At 39.5% G+C, this 24,823-nt stretch overlaps 1 protein-coding gene and 1 non-coding gene across 24 annotated transcripts in view; both read left to right on the top strand.

Moving 5' to 3' along the window:
• Nucleotides 1-24,823, top strand: part of TP63 (tumor protein p63) — a 526,038-nt gene that overhangs the window by 456,073 nt on the left and 45,142 nt on the right. The gene's annotated exons all lie outside the window — the stretch shown is intronic.
• Nucleotides 3,624-3,711, top strand: MIR944 (microRNA mir-944). The gene has a single exon (NR_032714.1). It is a non-coding gene; the product is annotated as a microRNA mir-944 (primary transcript).

Below are 24,823 nucleotides of genomic sequence, written 5' to 3'. Positions count from 1 at the left end.
GAAAAGGCATTAGTCCACATCCAGGAATTTAATTTCCCTTTTGCTGATACTACTTTAAAAATGATTTTATGGACACTGTAATGTAAACAATGAATCTCTGTGGAAAGAGATACTGTATATATATTTTTTTATTTCATTTTGAACTTTCTGGCATTCCAAGACACATAGAATTTTTATTTGAGGGACATATTAGTAAAATAGAATATTAGTTAAATAGAATATGAAAGAACTATTCCAAAGTCAGGAGTTCAGTGAAATACCCCAATTAAAAAACTGAAAGGATTCTTTATCAGTAAGTTTCAGGATATTTGTGGAGCTCTACAACATGAAAATTCAGTATTAATAATCTTGGCTTGAAATATTTTCAATTTTATCTCCTCATAAGCTTCAGAATTACTAACCACCCAAACTGGTATAACGAAGAGGACGCGTATCATGGCTCTCACAGGATCTGTCCAGCTAGTGCCTTGTATATTTTGTATCATATGCTTGTGCACACATGTCCCAAGATGTGTTTGTGGAGGCTTAGTTGAAGGCCCCATATTATGAGGTCTCAAATGTTAGAGTTCACTGAACAGCACCTTTAGTTTCAAAATGCATTTTCTATGCACTAGAAGGTACACTTTGGAGAAAAACAGATATAACTCCACAGTTGACTAGCTGGGTTGACTAGACAAGTGACCTGATGCTTCTGAGACTCAATTTTCTCTTCTGCGAGGTAAAAATAATCTCCACTGAAGACTTTTGAAAGTTCAATATATGAGGCCCATAGTATAGTGCCTGCCACTGAGCAGACCCTTGATAAACTGTGCTAGTTATGATTAGGGCTAGACACTATTGAGTAATTGTATTAATAGATAAATCAGCCCTTTTTCAAACAGCTCACAGTCAAGAAGGGCAAACTGATAAACCTAGTTGTAATTTAGTGTGACAGGTGCTATAATCTGTCTGGAATGTTCCCCTAGCCACCACCACCTCTGTCTGCCAGGCAGACTCCTACTCATTCTTTAAAACTCATTGGAAGCATTAATTGTAGGTGAACACTTGCCTTGCGATACCCGGTCCCCACTAGCACCTCCTTGCAGACACATACTCAGGAGTTCAGAGGCAGTAGCTTTGTCTTTCATCTCTGGGTCTTAGTGCTGGCACATATAATGGGTCTTAACAAATATTTGTTAGGTAATACTTATTGCCTAAACAAATTGGAGTGTAGTACAGGAAACTGACTTTCCTAGTTTCCCAGAAAACATAGCATTTAAAGTTGGGTCTTCAAGGACAAGCCGAGTCTTGGGAAAAACTAAGAATAGACATTACAGGTGGAGGGACCGGGGAGAGTAAAGACATGGAGACATGATTGTGTTATGTAAGTCTAGGAGTGGGGAACAGTTTGGTTTACCTGGACCATAGAATGTTTGCAGGAACAGGAGTAGCAGGAAATGAGGTTAGAGAGAAGTCCACAGAGCCAGATTGAGGTGGGCTGTGAATACCACCTTCAGGAGTTTGGCTCTAGACCTGCAAGTGTTAAGAAAACATGGAAGGGCTATACATTGGGAGATGACATCATGTTCTGTTGGAGGAAGCTAACTGGTAGCAGTTTGGAGGTAGGGAGATGAAAAGCAGGAAGGCTAATTGGAAAGGTGTTGCAATGTTTTCGATAAGAGATATGGGGGCCAGGTGAGGTGGCTCATGCCTGTAATCCCAGCACTTTGGGAGGCCGAGGCCAGCAGATCACCTGAGGTCTGGTGTTCAAGACTAGCCTGGCTGACATGATGAAACCCTTTCTCTACTAAAAATATAAAAATTAGCTGGGCTAGGTTGTGGGCACCTGTAGTCCCAGCTACTCAGGAAGCGGAGGCTGGATAATTGCTTAATCCCAGGAAGCGGAGGTTGCAGTGAACTGAGATCGTGCCGCTGCACTTCAGCCTGGGCAACAGAGCAAGACTCCATCTCAAAACAAGACAAAAAAAAAAAAGAGAGAGATGGGCAGGCAAAGGGGAATGGAGGTGAGTGTGGAGTTTGGGGTGGTTTTGCAGTATACATTTTAGAGATAGAAACCTACTTTCCATAATTGGGGTTATTTTGACCCTTATCATTGTAGCATTTTCTAGACATTTGTTTTAGAGGTACTTCTTATGGGGACTGTACCAAGAAACAAGTTGAATGATATATTCTTCAAGTGTTTGGGGTCTTTTTGGTGCCATGCTTTACTTTTAGTTAGGATTAGTCTTGGCTATTTATCCTACTGCTTTGAATGATAGAAGAACCACATACCTGTAATTGGTCGGACAAAAGAACATTTAATACTCTCTATGTCTATGCCTTGCACTAGAAATGTTTGGGTAAAAAATTTATTGGTTTAAGAAGGGAGAAATTTGCCCAAATAGCCAATGATTGGCTTGATGGCTTTGGCTAGGCCATTTTGCTGCTTTGAGCTTCAGTTTTCTTATCTGTAATGGAAACATATTGAGCTAAATCTTGATATCTTTTCCCTATTTCTTAACATGATATGGAAATTACACTTTCGTCCTTTTACTGAGTGAAAATAATCTAACAGTAGCTTAAAGAAAATGGAAGCATCTTCCACTTCAGTTTTTTGAGCATAATGAAAAGAAATGTATGCTATTATTATAAATAGCAATGCCATTTTACAAAATCAGAAGCAAGGAAAATGTATTTGGCCTTTGACTCATGGTTAGCCCTCACTGAATGTTCAGTAGATAGAATTATAAAATCTCTTTGTTCTTTTTTGCTGAGTACTAAAGACCATAAATTTATTACAGATGATATTTACTGATAATAAAGTACTTTTATTTTTACTGATACCCAAAGAAGGATTCAAAAATCTTGACAGATACCATATTACCAAATCTAACTATAGGAGCTGGACCAAGAGAGGAGACTCTGTAAATCACCTATCTACAGACCCAAGACCCAATCCTCTTAAAAGAGGACTAAGGAAATAACTTACATGTTTCTTCCTGCTTTCATGCCTTGAACATACTGTTTCTGAGAAATATACTACAGAGATTGCTCTAATTGACACTAAATATGAGTTTTAAGCATTTATTCTGAAAACTAGACCCATGTAAACAAGTTAGAATCCAACTATCAATTCTTAGAAAATCCACTTTCCCTGTACCTCTACTGAATTATTTGTCTCAGATCCCAGGGGAGGGAGTGGAAGACCAGGAGAACAGCACGTGTTATTTTAGAGTTATAAATGGAAGCATTTGGAGCGGCTTCTATTAATGTTTATTTCACTGAAAATGTGGAAACAGCTTTGGAACTAGGAAATGAGCAGAGACTAGATTTGGAGGAGCAGGCTACTAAAAGCCCAGAGTCTGGTGAGGGCTTAGAAGACAAAAAGACTCTGGAAAGTGTGGAGCTCTTAAAGAAAAATAAAAATTTACTTCACTTCTAACTATTTGGTTGGTGCAAAAGTAATTGCAGTTTTTGCCGTTACTTTTTCACCAACGTAATAAATCCAGTGTGAAAGATTTCTATACTGCTGACAGTTTTTTTTTTCAAATATTAGCCCTTTTAATTATTTAATTACCAAACCAATGTAACCTTATTTTTTTCAACCAAGATAAACAATTTTTCTGCAGTAAATTTGTATTTATGTTCCAGACACATCTCATCTGATATACAATATTTTCTTAAATTGTAAAAAGAGAAATTATTGTATATCAGATGAGATGTGTCTGGGGTTAAGTATTAGCTGCACTGTAAACCTTCATTTTCTTGAACTCTGGAAAGAAAGGTCAACGGTCATTTACTAGGATTGGAATAGGATGGGGAAAGGGGCTTTGGTGACAGAGTATTGAACTGTTGGTTATAGAAAAACAGTTCAAGTATATCTGGAGTTCAGATGTGAGATCTGACTAGGAGAATCTGGCTAGTGAAAAAAGCTAGACCTTTACAAATCGTAGTCAGAAGCTACCCTTGTAACAGTCTGCCACAGTTCCTGATATAAAAGATTGATAATTTGTGGGTTTGAAAAGCAAACCAAACAAAAAACATCTGCTCTTCAGTTTGACTTACTGAAACTCTGGTGTTCATGGCAAGGGATAGAGGCAAAATCCATTCTATAAAATTTGAAAAAAATTGTATATTCTGAAACCATTGGAAATTGGATATCAGCATTAATTTTATTACACTGCAAAATCCTCCAGTTTACTAACAGGAGCTGAAAGTCATCATTTTTCCTTCTAATAGTGAGTTTTCATCACAAACCACAACGGTATGCTTATCTCAAATATATTCGTTTACTTGTTTTACACAAGTATCATTTCTCTTTATATAACATGCAATTTTGTTGCTGCTGCTGCTGTTTTATTATGCCTATCACTTGAGTAAAAGATGGATAAGGAAGGTCTCCATTTAGAAATTTATAGTCTCCTGGCAGGGAAGACAAATAAAGGCCTATAATTATAATACTAGAAAATTTAATATGTGGCACAAGAAAAACTAAAGATACTAATGAATTTCTTTGGGACTTTGAAGGAGGAAGGGAGCATATAGACATTTAGTAAATATTGTTTGAAGAAGGGAATGAATATGTAAAGGGAGAATAAACCTCACCTATAAGATCTGGGGCAATTTAAACACAAAGCAATTACGTGGGATTATTTAAGGTTTGAAAACGTGTAAAATTATCTCACTACAATACTAGGGAAGTGGAAAAACACCAAAGTTCCTGTACCAGCTTTTGCTGGATGAGATGGGCCAGAAGTACTCACTGCAAAGGCAGCCTGTATTTCTGTTGTCAGTGTGGCTTCTCTTCCCAGTGCCAATGCTCGACCTCCCCTCCAATGAAAACCCATAAGGGGTTCAGAGTCTCATTAGGTGAGAACAGGCTTGCACTGTCTGTGACAACAGCAAAAGCACTTAAAATTTTGATGTGGGGGATGATAATTTAAATCCGCTGTTTGAGGTTCCTTGGGTCCTGCATTCTTTCTTAAATATTTCTGCTTGAGTTGGTTATTGACCCTTATTATTTATTTTCCATCTAATCGATTGACTTTATAAATCTATTACAGAGGGCAGATTAAATAGGTAGACGGTTTTCTAATTTGCTTTGAGAGTATTTCTTAATTTCCTTTTTATATACTGATTTTATTTATACATTTATATGTACAGGTCATTTTCACTTCCATGATATCATTCGAGCTTCCCAACCACCCTCCAAGTTCAGTGTCGTTATTTTCATCTTCATGTTGAGGGTGAGGACACGGGAGCTCACGGGTAAAGTGACAAACCTGAGTCTTTAGGCTGTAGATGGTGGAGTTCAGACTCTGATTTTCTGGCCAGGTGCTCATTTGATGATTGCAGTGTGAAGCTGTTCCCATTCTGCACTGTTTGAGCTCCTACCCTTCCTAATCTTGTTTCTCTAATATGGGAGCCCTGTAATTAAAGTGGTATTTGACTGAGAAGTAGTAGGTTTTGATTTATAACACATAGGGCTGGCATTGTAATTTTTGTCCCAGAACTTGATGTGCCGTGAGAGCTATTATGCTTTTTGTTGTTGTTTTTTTTTTTTTTTTTGGTTTTCTTTCTTTTTTTTTTTTTTTTTTTTTTAGACGGAGTGTCTCGCTCTGTCACCCAGGCTGGAGTGCGGTGGTGTGGTATCTCGGCTCACTGCAACCTCTGCCTCCCGGGTTCAAGTGATTCTCTTGCCCCAACCTCCTGAGTAGCTGGGATTACAGGCATGCACCACCAAGCCTGCTTAATTTTTGTATTTTTAGTAGAGACGGAGTTTCACCATGTTGGTCAGGCTGGTCTTGAACTCCTGACCTCGTGATCCACCTGCCTTGGCCTCCCAAAGTGCTGGGATTACGGGCGTGAGCCACCACGCCTGGCACTATTATGCTCTTAATAGAGGGAAATGAATCTTCAGATGATGCCAGCATCCTAATTTTTTCTCCTCTCGGGGTTTTTCTAAATGACTGGCAAATGGAGAACTGGAAAGTTACCCGAGACTCCTCTGCATAGGGCTTGATGGGGAATATTGTTCTTCTTACAGTCAACCCCAGGGACTGACGGATGGACAGATGTTAGAGACAAAGTCCTGAATCCAAGGAGGTCACTCAGGGCCAACTGTCCTTAGAATATATCATTCATTCCATTAGCTGGTTACATTAGCTGTAGTACAACTCAAGTACAATAGCTGCAGCAGGGGACGGCTCACCAGCTAAAACTAAAAGTTACAACAGTGACACAGCAAGCAAGGGTAAAATTAAAGGCTCTTGGCTTCTTCCTTCATTTTTTAATGAAGCATAATGTTTGACATAAATTTTAACCTCTGGCCACATAGTCAGTTATGCTTATTATCCTGTGTGTATTATTATGCTGTCAGAAGTTGGCTGCTGATGGCCAGCTCCAAAATTTAGATGATAGAGATAAAATTGGTAGTTAATATATGTTGAGTACCAGGTCAAAAACTCCATAAGGCACTTTACATTGTGGTGACTGGTTCGTGTAACAATTCTCCAGGATGGATGGTTAATATTCTCATTTCACAGATGCAGAGTTATGTGTCTTTCTCGACCTGACAACACCTGTCACCTACCAAATGAATAGAGAGCTATGCTGTAGTCTGGGGATGAGTGATCCTTGAATGAAGAGCACTTCCTACTAGTATTCTGACTTTTGCTACTATGTGTCTGTTACTATTTGACAGCTCTCATTTTCGCCTGTCCAGATTTAAGCATGTTTAATGAGATAGAGCAGAGGCAAAGGTGAGACTGGGATCTTCCCTTATTGATAGACAGTAAATATAATCCAATTTGCTAAGGCCTCCTCTCTCCTTTTTTGTTTCTTCACTTTGCCTCCACTACCCTGAGGTTGAAAATTGAGTTTCCATTTAGTTTAAGCCTTTTGTCACTCATTGTTTAATTTTCCTTCCATTTCCCTCTTCTACCTGTGACAAATTCAGCATAGTTAGGGGAAGAAACAGTGATGACAGTGACGGCCTCAAAAGGAAAAGAGGGTGAATGAGTAGGAGCAAATAAGTACCTCAGACCAGTATATAAACAAGTTCATTTGTAGTATAAAAGAACATTATGCCTTTGGCTTGAAAACTGCCTTTCCAATTTATGAGCATGTTTAGAATTATGTAAGTGCAGTGTCTTCATAACAAGCCCAACACCTCTTACCCAAAGAATGCAAAACGCTTTGCAAACAGTAGAGCTCACAATTCCCCTGTGACCTGGGGACTTATATGTATTTTCATGCATTATTTTTTATAGATTGAGAAGTGAACTTGAGACCTACCAATCTGTCCACGTTGACAAAATAGATCTAATACTAAACTCTTAATTCCAGCTTCCTGTCTTCTTAGAAGTAGACCACACTGAAAGAGTAATCTTATGTCAAGGGTAGCAATTTTCTCTCTCTCTTTTTTTTTTTTTTTTAACGAAAACACAAATTACATAGTAGATATATTTGCATAAAGGTAGATCTTGAAAACATTTAATTAAGACAATGGTATCTATTTCCACAAAAAAATAGAAAAGCCAGATCTCTACTCCACTGAATTTAAAAATTAGAGCAGCATTTTACAATTAAAAATGATTATTATTTTGCATTCTGCCATTTGTCTTTACATGAAGAATGCCTGAATTCAGAATGGAAAATATTTCCTTTTGAAAAGTGCAGAGGAAAGAATTGTTATAAAGCAAATGTGTTGAGAATGTATGTAGATATGAATTGTAAGTAAAACAAGTGGGATGTATGTGAGCATATGTGCATTTGTGTTGCAGATAAAACCGATTTTGAAGGTTGAGAGACATGACGATACTTGTTAGGTATGAGGGAGACAAGACCAGAGGCGCCGGGAAGCTTGACTACCGTGGAGTGCCTAGTTGAGACTTGTCTTTGCCCCATGGCCTGCAGCGCTTATGTAGAAATTGGGGATGCTTTTACTCGTTCCAAAGCCTAACCTGATCAGACCTGCCCAGGTTGGAGTTTGGGAAAAAAAGTGTTTGAAGTAAACAGGAAAATTACTCACCTTAATGATGTATCTTACTGGCACTGACAGCACTTTGATAGTCTGACAGTCTTTTTTAAGTTTTGGGAGGAGAGACGGGGGAAATTATTGATATGATTTTTTGAAAACGTAGATTCTTACGCTTATGCACTTGCTAGTAAGGTGGAAAAAACGGACTTTGCCCCATTTACAGCTATGGACTCGCCTTTCCTCCTAATGAAGTCTGTATCAGGAATTTTCCATTAGGAATTTCTACCAAAAAGAAAAGAAAATACGTTACTGTTTATTTTGTGTACTTGTTGTGCCATGTATCTCCACAGTTGCACTATGGCTGTTCACACAGAACAGATTCTTCGTAGTGCTTGGGCTGTGGGTTCCCAACCTTGTACGTTGCTTTCATCTGTCTGGTGATTAAGACCATAAACCAAGTGGTGTGATGAGACAGTTTGGTGCTCTAGACAGAGCAAGCACACCCTTTTTTCATAGGAAGCACAATTCTTAAATCTCCGCACCTAAATCTTGGCTTAGGATGCGTCAGATTTTTGAAAAAAGCAATTATATATGATTTGATATTTTGCTGAAACATAATAGTTGTTGATTTCATATGATTTTCTTCCTTTTCTTTCTTTTTTTTTTTTTTCTTGTCTTTGCTAAATGTCAAATGGTACATTTTTTTTTTTTAATCTTGAAGACTGAGAACTGCGTCATATGTCTCTAAACATTTAAATCTTCACTGAGACAGGGAAGAGTGGCCTGATCTTACGGAACGAGTCCTGAGAGACAAAAATGCTGGGTTTTTCATGCAGTCTCTAATTCACTTTGATCTTGGTGGAGGGAGTCAAATCTCCTAGTTTGAGATCCCACACATATTATAAGGCTATAGGGTTTGAGGATTAAAATCTTTTTAACTTTATATTCTCAGATTCTGTATAGTTTATTAAACTAGATGGAGGGTACTTTATACTGTCTAAAAGGACATAGATGAATAGTTATACTTTATAAAAATTAGACTCCTAATGATAAAAGGCTAAATGGGGAGATAATAAATTATAGGTTATGAAAGCATGTAAAACAAAAGATGTCTGCCAGCTTCCTCCCTTTAGTTCTCTGACTGAGAATAACTTTATCATTTTTACTTTTGACCTGTGTCCTAATTGTAAATGAATCTGGTGCCCAGTAAAATCAAATGAGTAGGAATATTTACCATGGTGTGTATATACCAGCCTCCTGGTATCTCAGATATAATTAACAAAATGAAAGCATTGCAATACATTCTTACCGCATGCTCAGTTCCTGTCCTGTCAGCAACTGTTTGCCTACAACTAAAGCAAGTCTGGGTTTAAAGCATTTTCAAATGTTCCATAAAAGTGGGGAAGGCAGTTAGGCACAGTGGCTCACGCCTGTAATCCCAGCACTCTGGGAGGCCGAGGTGGGTGGTCAGGAGTTCAAGAACAGCCTGGCCAACATAGTGAAACCCCATCTCTACTAAAAATACAAAAAATTAACTGGGCATTGTGGCAGGTGTCTGTAATCCCAGCTACTTGGGAGGCTGAGGCAGGAGAATCACTTGAAGTCAGGAGGAGGAGGTTGCAGAGAGCCAAGATTGCACCACTGCACTCCAGCCTGGGCCACAGTGCGAGACTCCATCTCGAAACAACAATAATAATAATAATAATAATAATAATAATAATAATAATAAAGTGGGGAAGGCAAGATTTGGCTCACTAGTCAAACGTTCCTATCAGTGGGTCTATCTTTGAAGCAAGTACTCAGAGTGCCTATTCCTTTGATCACATGGGTAGTGGTTTATTTCCATGAGTATTTGCTGTTTTCAAGAGATTTCACTTTGGGTTTTATCCATATTCCACATTCAGGAAACTGTTAATTTTGGAAGAAGGGATTGTTTTTACTTGGTTCTTCTAAGGAAATTAATCAAATGTACATGTGCAACTTAAAATCAAAGAATCCCTGTTTTAAGAGGAAATTTTCTTATTTCAATTGGCAAACAACATGAAACTGAATATACCCAGAGTGTTGGAGGTTTACAAACATGATCAGCACTTGTTAATGACCATTTTCTCCTAAGAAAATGGAATGCTGCCTTCTAGCATGGGGACTAGTAGGCAGTATTTCTGTGTTTGCCAGCATTGGAAAGTATAACCCTTATAGGATTGGGCAAAGCAAAGCATTTTTGATTTGTAACCTGTAGAAATGATTATGTTGTATTATTTGGTTATTTAATATAATTTGGTTAATAATTCTCATCCATCTAACAGAAACTTAAGAATTGGTATCATCCTGCTGATTTGGTTTTGGTAATGTCTCTCTTCCCTAATTTTAATATCCCTGTTCCTTGGCAAACCCATCCATATACCTACCTGTTGTTCAACTGGTGTGATGAGCCCTATCAGTGCTCCTAGACATTTTCTTTTCCAACTCTTCCTCTTCAGTGTCAGGCAGAAGGATCTTTCTAACACTCACCTCAGTTCATGGATCGCTGATGGTCCATTGTTGGTGACTGCATGATGACCTCTAAGCGTGTCACACTCTGATCAAAGGGTTTGTATTTGGCCCAATTCCCCATGGCTAACAATAATCCCTTTCTGTTTGGAAAATGTCTTATATTTTTCAAAACACACACATGTATGTATTATCACATTTAATCCTCATAACAAACCTGTCACATTGGCAGGTATTATTCTCACTTCTCAGATGCAAAGTTATGTAACCTTTCTTGAGATTATACCTCGGTTTGGAAAGTAGGGGAATGAGCCTTCTGCCTCTGTGAGTGCCGTGTTCACGGTGCAGGATGCTTCCAAATGTATACTCTTCCCAACAGCCCGAGGTGGTGGTTCGCAGTCAACAAAAGATGATTTTTGTCTTATTTTCCCTTCTGCATGCCCTGTCTCCTGCTATTTCCTCTGTTCAAAACTTTTCTCTCTCTCTTTCCTGTCATTCCTGCCTACCAAAATTATGTCATATAATTTGGTTATTTAATGTAATTTGGTTAATAATTCTCAATCTATCTACCAGAAACTTAAGAGTTGGTATCATCCTGCCAATCTACCTTGAAGATTGGCAAAATGTTAATAACTATTGAATATAGATCATGAGCATTTGGAATTAAATTTGAAATTTCCAATAATAAAAATTTTAAGAAATTTATATTTATCCTTTCTAGCTAGATTGACAGATTTAGCAAATAAAAACCAAGGATGTCAGTTAAATATGAATTTCAAATAAACCATAAAAATGTTTAGCATAAGGGAATCCCATGCAATAGTTATTACTTTTGTTGTATTTTGTTTTGTTTTCTTGAGACAGGGTCTCCTTCTGTCACCCAGGCTGAAGTGCAGTGGTACAATCACGGCTCACTGCGGCCACTACCTCTCAGGCTCAATCAGTCCTCCCACCTCAGCTTCCTGATGGCTAATTTATGTTTTTGTTGTTTTTTTTTTGTTTTTTGTTTTTTTTCTTTAGGGATAGGGGTTTTGCCATGTTGCCCAGGCTGGTCTCGAACTCCTAGGCTCAAGCAATCCTCCCGTCTTGGCCTCCCAAAGTGCTGGGACTACATGCATGAGCCATTGTGCCTGACTAATACTCGTTACTTATGCTGAAAAACTTCATTGCTTTTACAATTAAATTTTAGCTAGGTTTGCTGGATGTTATCTGGTAACCCCATTCCCAGCTCAATCACCAACTCTCTAAGCAGAAGTAAATTTTTCATCTCTCTTGCCGTAGTGAGGTCAGGATTAGTGAGGTGGCAAGATTAAATATGAGCTAAGCTATGACACTTGTTTTCCACAGTCTCCTGAGCCCCACTCTCTCCTTTTTTCTTTCTTCCACCCTACCTCCCTTCCTCTTTCCTATTTATTCTTCCTACTTTTTTGTTGTTGTTGTGAGTGTCTTAACCTGCTTCCTGCCTTCCTTTATATTCCTAGTAATGTTTCAAATTTATTGGCTTGGACAGCTTCTCATAATAGGTTTGTTTTTATTATTTTTCTTGTTATTACTAAAACACGTTAATAGATAGATTCTAACTCTGCGGCACAACTAAGACAGTTAGGTTACATTCTTTTCCGTGTTGGGGCTAATTAGAATATTAAGTTTACAAAGAATGCAGAAAAAGCGAACAAGATGAAGCACGTTTCCATCTTAAACAAATGAACTCTAAAGAAATAGGAAGTAACATGATGACAAGCTTTTAAGAGGTGTTGCAAGTAGAGGAAAGGGTTTGTTTAAATCTCACGCCAAGCACCCCCTACACCTAGCCCCAGCTAACACAGATGCTTATATATTAGTGGCCCACACAGTACCTAATTATCAACCGTGGAAATGGATGTCTCAAAATTCTTTTAGTTCTTAGGGATTCCCTTAAAAAGCAGAGGAGAGCAAAAGTTTAAAACTTGGTTTAAAGGTATTAAAAAGCAAATCGGATCTAATTTATTAAGTTACGCTCTTCCTTTTTGGCAGTGTCTTACTACCCCTAGGATCTCAGTATCTCAGCATATTGGTTTCCTGTACTTATCCAGCATAAAGAAACTCAGCAATTTGCCTATAGGGTAGTAGGGCCTTGAAAGAAATTATCTCATTATTGTTCACTTGAAACCTTGGGGGCAGCTGTAGTTGAAGGGACCTTAGAGTCCTTCAACCTCTCAGCATTTGCGAGTTCACTTTTAAAGTGCACTAAAAAGCAACTGGTATCCTAAGCTAAAAAAAAAAAAGAAAAAGAAAGAAAAAAGAAAAAGTAGATTTAAGGATACCAATGAGCATGGACTCTGTTTGTGTTCTGAAATCCATTTGCTATTCATTTTCCTCATTTTTAAATCCTATTATATTTACACCTGGGCATCCATTTCTCTGAAGAGAAAAGAATGAAGGATCTAAAATGTCAGAGTAACAGTGATTTTCAGCAATTATTGTTGGTACTCTTTCATGAAGAGATTTAAAGCTCTTTGCTTACCTGACTTAATTCCTGCCGGAAGGACAGTACAGAGGGATTACGGTTTAAATATTGCAGTTAGAAGCACCAAGTGGAACCTGGACTTCTCCGACCTTGGAAGAAAAATAATGAAGTGTGGCTCCTGTAAAATATCATAGGAACTTCGGACATAGAATGGAGCATCCATTTATAGTGATTTAAGTCCCAGTATTGGAACAGGCCTTCTATTTTTATTTCCATCTGCCTCCCCTTTATTTTCTTTGTTTTCTGATTCACCCTCAAAACTTATCTTCTTATACGGTAATATTAGCTGGTACCTTAATCAAAGACTGATCTCTAGAAGTTTGTTGAGAAAATTCCTTGTGTTACTTGTCTTAGCGATTAAACTGCCTAGTGGAAACAAGAGCTCAGCTAAATCGTGTGATGCAATCACGATAGCTGCTGTTCATCAGGCATTTACCCTGGACCAAGCACTGTACTCTGTATGTCATGTGGCTTTTTCTCCACGCTCAGGAGAAGCTTGCAGTGGGCGGTAGTATTATCTCTGTCTTGGAGATGAGTCACACCAGGTTTTGCAGCGGAGAGGACTGTCCTCTTTTTCAGCCCCATACAGGGGAGGAGCAAGGGTGCCCCAGTGAGGGGGATCTGGAGTTGAATCTGGCTGCACTGCTTAGTAACTGTGAAAGACTGGGCAACTTATTTCACGTTTTGGAGTTTCAATGTGCTTACCTGGCAAATGGAGTAACAATGTCTACTTCACAGCTTACTGTGATGATCACATGAGACATAAAGAACTTAGCAAAGTGCTATGTAGATCACAGCAAGTGTTAGCTTTTGGTATCTTTTACATCAAGCATAAGTCTTACTTTTTACATCCGTCTTATTACCCTTTCCCCAGTATTCAGAGTATTTGAGTATATATGTACGGGTGGTAAATGTTGTTTTTCATTGAAAGTTCAGATCCTAACTTTTTTTTTTTTCATGCAGTAATCCTCAAAAATGTAGATGTCTACCATAATTCAGTCTATTGCTCCAACTGGAGGATGTACAATTGTTTTAGGAATTGAGTATTCTTTTTTTCTTTTCTTCTTTTTTTAAAACTTCTTTTATTCTTTTCTTCTCCAAATTCAGGCAAAAGATATTAAACACTTTGTTTTAAAAATAGATTAACTGTGTACGTGTGTGTGTGTTTATGAGAAAGACAGAGAGAGAGAGAGATGGGAGAGGGTGAGAATACACAGTAAGCGCTTAGCACGTATTCTTTGTGTGAAATGTTAAAAAATTGTTCACGGTGGCTGGGTGCGGTGGCTCACGCCTATAATTCCAGCATTTTGGGAGGCCGAGGTGGGTGGATCACAAGGTCAGAAGCTCAAGACCAGCCTGGCTAAGATGGTGAAACCCATCTCTACTAAAAATACAAAAGTTAGCCGGGTGTAGTGGCAGGCACCTGTAATCCTAGCTACTTGGGAGCCTGAGGCAGAGAATTGCTTGAACCTGGGAGGCAGAGGTTGCAGTGAGCTGAGATTGCACTGCTGCACTCCAGCCTGGGTGACAGAGCAAGCAGAGCAAGACTCCATCTCAAAAAAAATAATAATAATAACTGTTTAAGGTTTCCCAATAACCTTCTTGGGCTTTGAAGCTAGAGAGCACTTTGGAATTCATGCTTCATTGTATGTGTATCTTAATGCTATATACTGTTGTATGTCAGCAATATTTATATATATAAATTTATATATATGTATATATAAATCTTCTGTAAATAGAGGGTAGATACTTTGTCCCCACCTTTTCCCATCCTAGCATGCAGTATAATGATTTGAACATGGCAAGGACACCATAAATGCACAGGGAGACATCCTACAATGTACATAGAGCATATGCCTATACGTACAGTAAGGGCTCTGAATTTAAAGGTAAAACCTAGATTGGAGAATTCTAATCTTGTGTTATTGTGAGCAAAGTAGTTTACCTACTTAAATCTCTGATTCTGATTCTTCCTTGACAGAAAGGGAATACAGGTGATTTTCTTATAGAGTTAGCTGAGGATTAAATTAATAGGGTATATGAAAATGCTCTGTAAACTGTTAAGGACTATGCAGATGGGTGAGTGATGGTGTCATTTATGGAAATCAGTAGATGCCATTACTCTCCATACTGTCGATACATAGTCTCCCATTTCTTCTTATCAGACTGGCCTACCTAGTCTCCTGGTGAAAGAATATCCCACAGATACAAACACATTACCATTACTGGAACAGAGAACTCACTTTTTTTTTTTTTTTTTTTTTTTTTATGGAGAACTCACTTTTAGAGCAGATGTACAAATGAAACTCCAAACCAAGCCACTAATCTACAAGGAAAGAGAACCAATATGTGTGGCATTATGTCGCCAAGGATGCCTGAGTCATGTCAGAGGAATTGAGCTGTGAGTGCCTCCCAGAATGAATGGTTTCTGAACGTGTTTCTGTTAGGAATGATGAGACCTTCAGTAGAGACCAGAGATTTAAGAATTCTATAACGTGAGTCATTTTAAAAGAGAATGAAAGAGTATGTGTGGAAGCATAGACGACAACTTTCACCTCTAGTGGCCAGGTGTTGAAGGCGGTCAGCTACCAGGGAAGGACTCCTACTACTTTGGGTGCCACCGCGTGAGGCTTTGTCTTGGACCGGGGGATAAAACAAATCTCAGGCAGGATGCTGAGCTCTAGGTAGGGCTACTGTTTTTGTAGAAGACTGACTTCTTGATACAACAAGGTAAGAGCTGAGGAAGGAGCAGGGACATCCAGTGAAGGGAAAGAAATGATAGGTGTAGTAGCCCGGGGTTTTGCAGGCGGTTGGGAGTAGCAAGCTACCCTGAGGGGCAGGATAATGTTTTCTCTACCTGAAGGGAAAATGATAGCTGACTTTCTGAGCAGTACACTGAGACAGACGTGCTGCTACTGCAGTGGAAGGGGAGCTGGATGGGGAGCAATGTATTGTCTTCTGTCTGGAGAGAGAGAGAGCAAGAGAGAGAGCACGAGCGAGAGCGAGAGCATGCACGTGTCTGTCATGTCTGTGTCCATAAAGCTCTCCGATCTGCCCGCCAACCCTGCCCCCCACCGATAACATCTTAAAGAGAAGAGGTATAGGAATGTTTTACAGTGAAAAGATTACAGGGCTGGAAATTAGAAGCCGCAAGTTCTCATGTCTCATTGCTAACTTCTGGTGTGATCTTTTCTTGGGTCTCTCATTGATTGGGGAGATAAACTAGGTATGTCCAGTGGGGGTGACGGGTAAGCGTTCTCTGCCCACCAGGGTTTCTACTAGAAGAATTTTGACTCTACAGATAATTGTGTCTTCCTGTATCGCTGAGGAATGTCCAGTTTGGTTTTATGGAGGGGCAGGGGAACACATAGATGTCCAGTAGTCAGGAAAGTTGTTTGCAGGCCTTTAATCAGCACTGAGAAGAGGAAAAGCTAGTTGCAGTTCAGTTCCCAGTTCCACCATTTACTGGAGGGTTGCTTTCAACTTTTGAGCTCCTGTTTCTACACCTCTAACATAATCAGTGTCATCTTTAGGAAACATGTAAAAGTAAGCCAACCTTACCTGAGTACCTGCTGTATAACAGTCACTCTGACAAACGCCTCGCAGTGTCTGCTCTGTGAAGGTAACTGTGAATGATATGACTGGTCAGGTGGGGTTGACAGAGGTGGCCCTGGCAGGAGACACTAAATGAAAGGTCATTTTACCCTCCTGGGGAGATAAAGTTGCAAAATTACCGATCAAGTCCGTCAAATCTTTTTAGACTGGGTTTCCAAATCCATACCCTCAGGCAACTAGAACACGGCTGGCCGGCTCCACACCCCCCCCTTCCCAAGGTAGGTGCCAACATGCTGCCCTTCAGCAGGGAGGACACAGCTGCCTCTGGGGCCAGTGCCCAGGGCTAGCCACAAAGCTGGCTATGGCCTCCCCAAGAAGACCCAGGACACATTATTCCCTGCAGAGGTTTTGCTGCTTTGTGGCACAGTCCAAGTGTCGTCCCACTCCCACCACCTGCCAGGATCAGTGGGCTCCTGGCTGGTCCTCACGGTAAGTGAGTAGCAGACAGCCCACCTGCTTGATGTCAACATTTGTGGGCGCGGCCCGGGAAGAATGTGCCGCTCCCAGCCTCCTTGGCTCAGGTAATTAATCCCCGCAACTGACAGGTGGCAACAGGCGGCCCTTTGGCTGGGGCCATCAGGAAAAGTGCTTGGAGGAAGGATTTTTAAAAAAAAAACGATCAAGAGCACAATTCGTACATGTCTGGCAGCTAGACGGCTGTGGCAGGAAGGGAGGCAGGGAGAAGTAAATACCTTGCCAGACGACTGTGGGGCCAATTTTGGGATCTGCTTCTGCCTGATCATTATGATAGATCCAAAAGGATATGGTGGCCTTGGACTTGTTTGCAAGCTCACTTTGCAGAATTCCCCTTCCTTTGATGTAGATACAGTCTTAAAATGGAATGCCTCGTTTGTGAATCAAAAAATCTGGGGCCCAAATCAGGAGAAATGATTTGCCCAAGATGAGGCAGTAAGTCAGCGGGCAGGTAGGGGACAAGAAGGCAGACTCAAAGCCTCTTGGCTTTGTTTCCATGATTCACTGGGCAATATTTGCTGCCCCCTTATACGCGTGTAGTTTAGAAATAGAATGACAAAACTGGGGTCCTAGTCAAAGGAAGGATGATCGATTGCCTCTTGAAAGATATTAGTGTTTTCAACCTAACCACTTAAAAGCTGGCTTCTCAAGAAGCCCCCCACCCCAACCCCAAACCACCTGTACTCATTTACCCCACCCTTTTAGTTTTGGTGGTTTGGGACACTGACTGTCAGAGCACATTGACCTGTTGTTTGTTTGTTAGGATGTATATATTTAAAGCCATTGAAATGAACAGTTTTCCTTTTTTCTTTTCTCTTTTTTTTTTTTTTTTTTTTTGAGACAATCTCTCTTTGTCTCCCAGGCTGGAGTGTAATGGCATGATCTCAGCTCACTGCAACCTCCACCTCCTGGATTCAAGCGATCTCCTTTCTCAGCCTCCCAAGTAGGTGGGATTACAGACACGTGCCACTACACTCTGCTAATTTTTGTATTTTTAGTAGAGATGGGGTTTCACCATGTTGTCCAGGCTGATCTCAAACTCCTGACCTCAAGTGATCTGCCTCGGCCTCCTAAAATGCAGGGATTACAGGGGTGAGCCACTGTGCCCAGGCAACACTTTTTAAACATTAAATTTAAAAAAAAAATGTCTTTCTAGATGTGAAATTTATAGTGTTTTTCAAGTGAGTTTTTTTGTAGAGGGCAAATCCAAAATATAGTTTATAATTAGCCCATATAACTTGATGTAATAGTTAATCAGTGTATTTGAAGCAGATCAAACTGAAGCTGTGTCTAACTCTAAGGGTCTTTTTATATTTTACTGAATGGATCTTTAGAATTAATTTTTCAAAGCCTCCTTATCAAACATTGTTGAACCCCCAAATTTTTATTTTCGTGTATCTCATTTCTCTTCCCTAAATCTCGTCTCCCATCAAATTAGCGGCCAGAACTCTATCTGCTTCGCTGGCAACACGCCATCTGTTTTGTATGATTTTTCATTCCTACCAGTTCTGATTATTGATTCCATCACCCTCTTACCCTTATAAAAGTACATCTTTAATTTGGTTGTCCCAAGGAATATGGCTTATAAAAAGAAAAAAAAAATAAGTCACTGAATGTTCTAGGATAGTGCTAAGGCAGACTTTGTACTTGATAATGGTTAAACATAGATTAATTGAATTTTTCTGAGAGCTTTAGAGGTTGACCTTTTATCTTCTTGTCAGGTCTTTTGGGTTATTTGAGATAGTACAGACAACATTTTACCCCTTAAGGTTTTTGAACTAGAAGCCATAAATTCGAAGTGCACCTGGCATTTCCTGTTTGGGACTAGTCGCTGTCTTTTAGATAACAGCTAAGTCCTCAGTGTCATTGATAGGTTCTTGGAAACTGCGACCTTAAACAAAATAATGTACAGGAGATCTTCCAGTAATTGTTTCATACAATGTTACTTTCTTATAAAGGTGATGAGAAAAACAAATTGTTTTGTTATATGTGTTTCGCTTAAAGTTACAGTTTCCAAAAATCTGTCCAAAATGTTAAATGAGGACTCACTGTATTTGTAAATCTCATTATTTTTCTCCCTTTTTTTAAGAAACTAAATTCAAATTCATTCAGAAAGCCAGGCATAAAGTGAGACTAATAGGTTCGTTGGTGTATGTAAGCCTTTCTTACAGTTTTTTTAAAGAGCCAGCCAGCCTCAGTATAAGAGCATGCCAGATGTGAATTGATCTGGAATTGCAGAATCAGGAGGGCTTTGATGCCACTCTCTCTAGTTGCCTTCCTTGAAGAGGAATTGAGAAGAGAGGTAGGTTATAGAATTAATGAATTTTTTTTGTTTCATGAGAGTTTATTTCATCCATATTCTCTAACATTTAGGGCTCAAGATAGCCATGTGATTTGAGATTTGCATATAGTATGGCATTTCTTCTGGGAGAGACTGAAAGAACTAAAGTTCTTCTTTTTTGGTTTTGGTGTAGTAGGCAGAAGGGTTCCTACCTTTAAGAAAGGGAGGTGTTGAAAAATTACGCAGGTGTGTGCTGGTATTACCTGGCACCTCTACACATTGTGATACTGAATTACCAGTCTGCCAGCCAAAAGCGTGTAATACAGTATGTCTACTGAGGCAGGTGGTAAAGGTAGGGTCCTAGTCACTGGAATTCTTTTTTTTCCCCTTCTCTTTGCAACATATTATTAGTAAAGGAGCTGAATTTACTTGTTTTCCAAAATCCCCTGGAGTTGTTTTATTTGAACATGATATTTGGCTTTAAATAGCTCACTCCTCAATATTCCAAACTTCCTCCCCTCTCTCACAAAGCAAAACAAAATTTAGGCAAAGCTTACTTATCCATTTTGACCAGGATATTATATAAAAAGAAGGAGTTTAGTTCATTTGTTAGTTTTCAGGAACTTCTTTTCCATGTCGTTGTTGAAATATTTAGTTCATATAGATGGCCAAAACTGTCATGTCAGTATACAAGGAAATTTGGTTGAAGATGAATACAAAATTAGGCTCGTCATTCTCACCCATGGGCTGGTGCTTCCTGGGCATGAACAAACTATTGAATATATACAGAGTATGTATACAGAAGAACAAATATGGAGTTCTATTTTTTATGTATATACATATATGATCAGAAATAGCCAGTAGGCTGTGTGTGTGTGTATGTGTATCAGAAAGGTTACCAACACTTTGTTTTCCACATTCTTTGTTTTTTTCCTTTCTTTCTTTTTTTTTTTTTTTTTTAAGACAGTCTCACTCTATTGCCCAGGCTGGAGTGTAATGGCGTGATCTTGGCTCACTGCAACCTCTGCTTCCCGTGTTCAAGCAGTTCTCCTGCCTCAGACTCCTGAGTAGCAGAGATTACAGGTGCGCACCACCACACCTAATTTTTTGATTTTTAGTAGAGATGGAATTTCACTGTGTTATCCAGGCTGGTCGTGAACTGCTGACCTTGTGATCCTCCCACCTCGGCCTCCCAAAGTGCTGGGATTACAGGTGTGAGCCACCACGCTTGGCCTTCGGCATTCTTTATTAAAGAGTCGCTTTGCCAGTGCAAATCTGGTAACTGGGTTCTCTAAGAGATTTGCACCAAATTATAAAATAATCAAGTGGGGCCGAGCATGGTGTCTCATGCCTATAATCCCAGCACTTTGGAAGATTGAGGCAGGTGGATCACCTGAGGTCAGGAGTTTGAGACCAGCCTGGTCAACATGGTGAAATCCTGTCTCTACCAAAAATACAAAAATTAGCTAGATGTGGTGGCGTGCGCCTGTAATCCCAGCTACTCAGGAGGCTGAGGCAGGAGAGTCGCTAGAACCCGGGAGGTGGAGGTTGCAGTGAGCTGAGATTGCACCATTGCACTCCAGCCTGTTTGACAGAGTGAAACTTGGTCTCAAAATAACAATAATAATAATAATAATCAAATGGAAGTAACACTGTATATTATCTATTTTCCCCTCTATGAATGATCAGTTCAAGATTTAGGGGGATCACGTAAGTTGCCAGATATTTCTCAGTGAGTGTCAGATATTTATGCCTTCTTTGGAGAGGCCAGTCATTTTTGAAAATTCTTTCAAATGTGCTTTCTTTCCCCCGCCAATCACAGTATTTTATTTCTGATTTCACTTACATTTGCATAATGCTAAGAGACACAGTTGCACTGGGGTTCCTTTCTAAATATGCAACAAGGTTAGTACAACCCACTGCTGACTTATTGAGCCCAGGACCTGATGAAGTAGAGTTGATTCTTAAAGCAATTAGTGGGCATTTTGTGTTGTTTTTATGTTCAAGCTCCCATTGTGAGAATATGGTTTTGCTTTAGAGAAGAAAATCTCAACTCTTACACAAACTTCTTTACTTAACTAAAAATAAGTATATATACTCCTGTAAGAATTTAGTGATTATGTTTTTGTTTTTATTAATAATATGGCCTTGAGCTTTATACTTGATTGTCTAATCATATATTTTCTAATCATGTGTTTTTCACTCAAATTCACTCAGGCACAAACACACCAGTTCCACTTTGGCCTCATAGTATAACTGTTAAAACTGTTAAAACTGGGACATGAGGAAGAACATTGGTCTGTATGTCAGGATGGTCCCAGTTACTGAGAATTTTTGAGCAAATCTCTTCTCCTTTCTGGGACTTAGATTCCTCATCTGCAAACAAAGTGGCTGAACCAAATGATCTTTAAGGTTGAATTTTCCTGAGCTAACTTTTCCTTTTCCTCCCTCCTCCTCCTTTCTCTCTCTCTCTCTCTTTCTCTCTCTGTCACCTAAGCTTGAGTACACTGGTCTGAGGATGTAGCCTCAACCTCCTGCACTCAAGTGATCCTTTGCACCTCAGCCTCCCAAGTAGCTGGGACTACAGGTGCCACCACACCTGGCTTTTTCTTTTTTTTATACAGGCAGAGTCTTCTTGTATTGCCCAGCCTGGTCTCAAATTCTTGGGTTCAAGCAATATTCCTGCCTAGACCTCCCAAAATGCTGGGATGACAGGTCTGAGTCACTGAACATGGCCCCTGATCTAACATTCTAAGAAAATCTTAGCGAAGGTATGTTAAACTAAAAATGCCTTGAAATGGGATGACTCAGTAATAGAAACATAGAACCAAGCCCTTGCTTTAAAATGTCAAGTTGGATTTCTACAGAAATTCTGTAATTAGAATATAATATTGTAGTAAAAGCATTATCTTCATAGAACTAAGGAAATCTGAGTTCACTCCTTCATTGCCCAATTTAGTTGTGCAACCTTTAGAAATCATTTTACGGGGATGCACTCCTGACCATATGTGATATCATAAAATATGTATTTGGACTTTGTCTAAGTTTCTTGGCATATAACTCCTAAAATCCTTGGAATTTCTGAAGTGCTGCCTTTTTTTTTGTATGCAAATGCTGGCTCATGGGTTCAGGATGGGGGTCTGGTCACTGGAAAGGCAAGGGCACAGTTAGAGAGTCAGCCCCACCCCCCAGCCTCCAGGAAGGAGAGAGAGGCTGAAGGATAAGTTGATCACCAGTTGCCAATGGTTTAATCAATCATGCCTAGATAATGAAGCCTTCATAAAAACCCAAGAGGACAGGTTTCAGCAAGCTTCAAGATAGTAAAACATGTGGAGATTTTTAGAGGTCGAAGCCCAGGGAGGGCATGGAAACTCTGCACCCCTCCCCCAATACCACTCCCTAGAAATCTCTTCATCTTTATCCTCTGCAACATCCTTTATAATAAAACAGTCCATGTAAGTGTTTCCTTGAATTCTGTAAGCTGCTCCAGCAAGTTAGTCAAACCCAAATTGGGGTCATGGGAACCCCGATTTGAAGCTGGTTGGTCAGAAGTTCCAGAGGCCTGGATTTCCTCCTGGCTGTGGTTAGAGGTTGTGTGTAGGTTGTGTGTAGTCTTGGGAACTGAGTCCTCAACCTGTGAGACATGACAGGATCTCCAGGTAGACTGTCAGAGTTGAACTGGAGGACACCCGGCTTGGTGTCTCTTGCTTGGTGAGTGGTGAAAAACTCCCACACATTTGGTCACAGAAGCCATCTTGTGTGTTGCTGATTGTTGCTGTGGTAATGTGAGAGGAGAGGAAAAAACAGTTTCAGCATTTTCTCAAAACGTCCTCCAAACTAAATAGACCCCCATGTTTTACCTTCTCTCCTTTTGCTTTTTTTCAGGACATGTGTCACAATTTTAGAAATTATTTTTTTAAGGTCGGTACTTCGTTTAGATCAACTCCCTTAGAGTGAGGTTTACCATTGGTTCCCTAATAGTCAGGACAAGGACTGGCATGAAGCGGGTGATCAATAAATATTTGCTGAATTAATAAGCTTCACCTCTTTAAGTCTCAGTTTTATATCAGAAAATTAGGAGAAGAAGGTTTGGACAAGAGATGCTATAATGTTCCTTCTGAGTTCTAACATCTTCTGTATTCTCTGTCTTCTAAAATCATAGGTCTGTAACAAGTTTACAGGTTGGTGCTACTCATAATAATTAATGTATTAAACATTTTAAGTAAGAAATATTTCAAGGTCAGGCGTGGTGGCTTATGCCTATAATCCCAGTACTTTGGCAGGCTGAGGTAGGCGGATCACAATTGAGGTCAGCAGTTTGAGACCAGCCTGACCAACATGGCGAAACGCTGTCTCTACCAAAAATACAAAAATTAGCCAGGAGTGTTGGCACTCGCCTGTGGTCCCAGCTGTTCGGGAGGCTGAGGCAGGTGAATTGCTTGAACCCAGGAGGTGGGTGTTGCAGGGAGCCGAGATCACACCACTGCCCTCCAGCCTGGGAGACAGAGCGAGACTCCATCCCCCCATACCCCTTCCCCCACCCGCCGCCAAAAAAGAATTATTTCTAACATAAAAAAAAGTAAGTAAATTAAGACATCTGAGTATAAGACAAAATGTTAACATTTTTCCATATTGTTTCAAATCTTTTGCTTAAATAAAATATATAGCAAAAAGCACTCCTCCATTTATCTCATTTCCCTTCTTTCCGCCATTAAGATGAATAAAATATACCTGTATATAAGAACATGGATAAATCTGAGAAGCATGGGAATTGAAAATAGATTACTAAGGCTAAATGTAGGATGATGTAAATTAGTTAAATTTTAAGGACATGCAAAATTATGTTACATATATTTATGGACATATGGATGTGTATGAAAAATGTATGGGATAGATACACAAAATTCATGTTTTTAATAAATGAATCTAGTAATTTGAAATGGTTGAGAACTTGATTCTTAGTAGATAAATATGAACTGTGTGATGTATTATAAATGGTTAACATTCAAACTTTGGCAGACTTTTATTATGTCAGCAACCACTTGCTCACCAGGTTGAGAGATTGTTTTCACAGTGCTGTCTCAAAATTACTTAAGCTACATTAAACACTTTATGTGGAGAATCTTAGAAATATGACGTTTCAGTAATAATCACTATATGTGACTTTTGTTTTGATCTTTGCAGTTGAGTAAGGATTTTTGTATCTATTTTTTCTTTCACGTTAAGAGATGTGACTATAATTTTTTCCATTTTATATTTGTAATAGCGAAGTGGCCAAAATGTGGGTGAGATGCTTGCCACCTACAGAGCTCAATTAACAACAGTGAGGTCTGATAACAAAGCAAGAGAATTTATTGTATTCCAAAGCTAGGTTGGGAAGGGGCGCAAAGCGTTCTGCCTTTAAATGTATTATTTCCAGCTGGGCACGGTGGCTCACGCTCGTAATCCCAGCACTTTGGGAGGCTGAGGCAGGTGGATCGCTTGAGCCCAAAGAGTG

The sequence above is a fragment of the Macaca mulatta genome, chromosome 2 (genome assembly GCF_049350105.2).
Source record: "Macaca mulatta isolate MMU2019108-1 chromosome 2, T2T-MMU8v2.0, whole genome shotgun sequence".
In the NCBI taxonomy this organism is placed as follows: domain Eukaryota; kingdom Metazoa; phylum Chordata; class Mammalia; order Primates; family Cercopithecidae; genus Macaca; species Macaca mulatta.
Note: the sequence above shows the minus strand (reverse complement) of the source record. Positions and strands in the feature narration are given on the sequence as shown.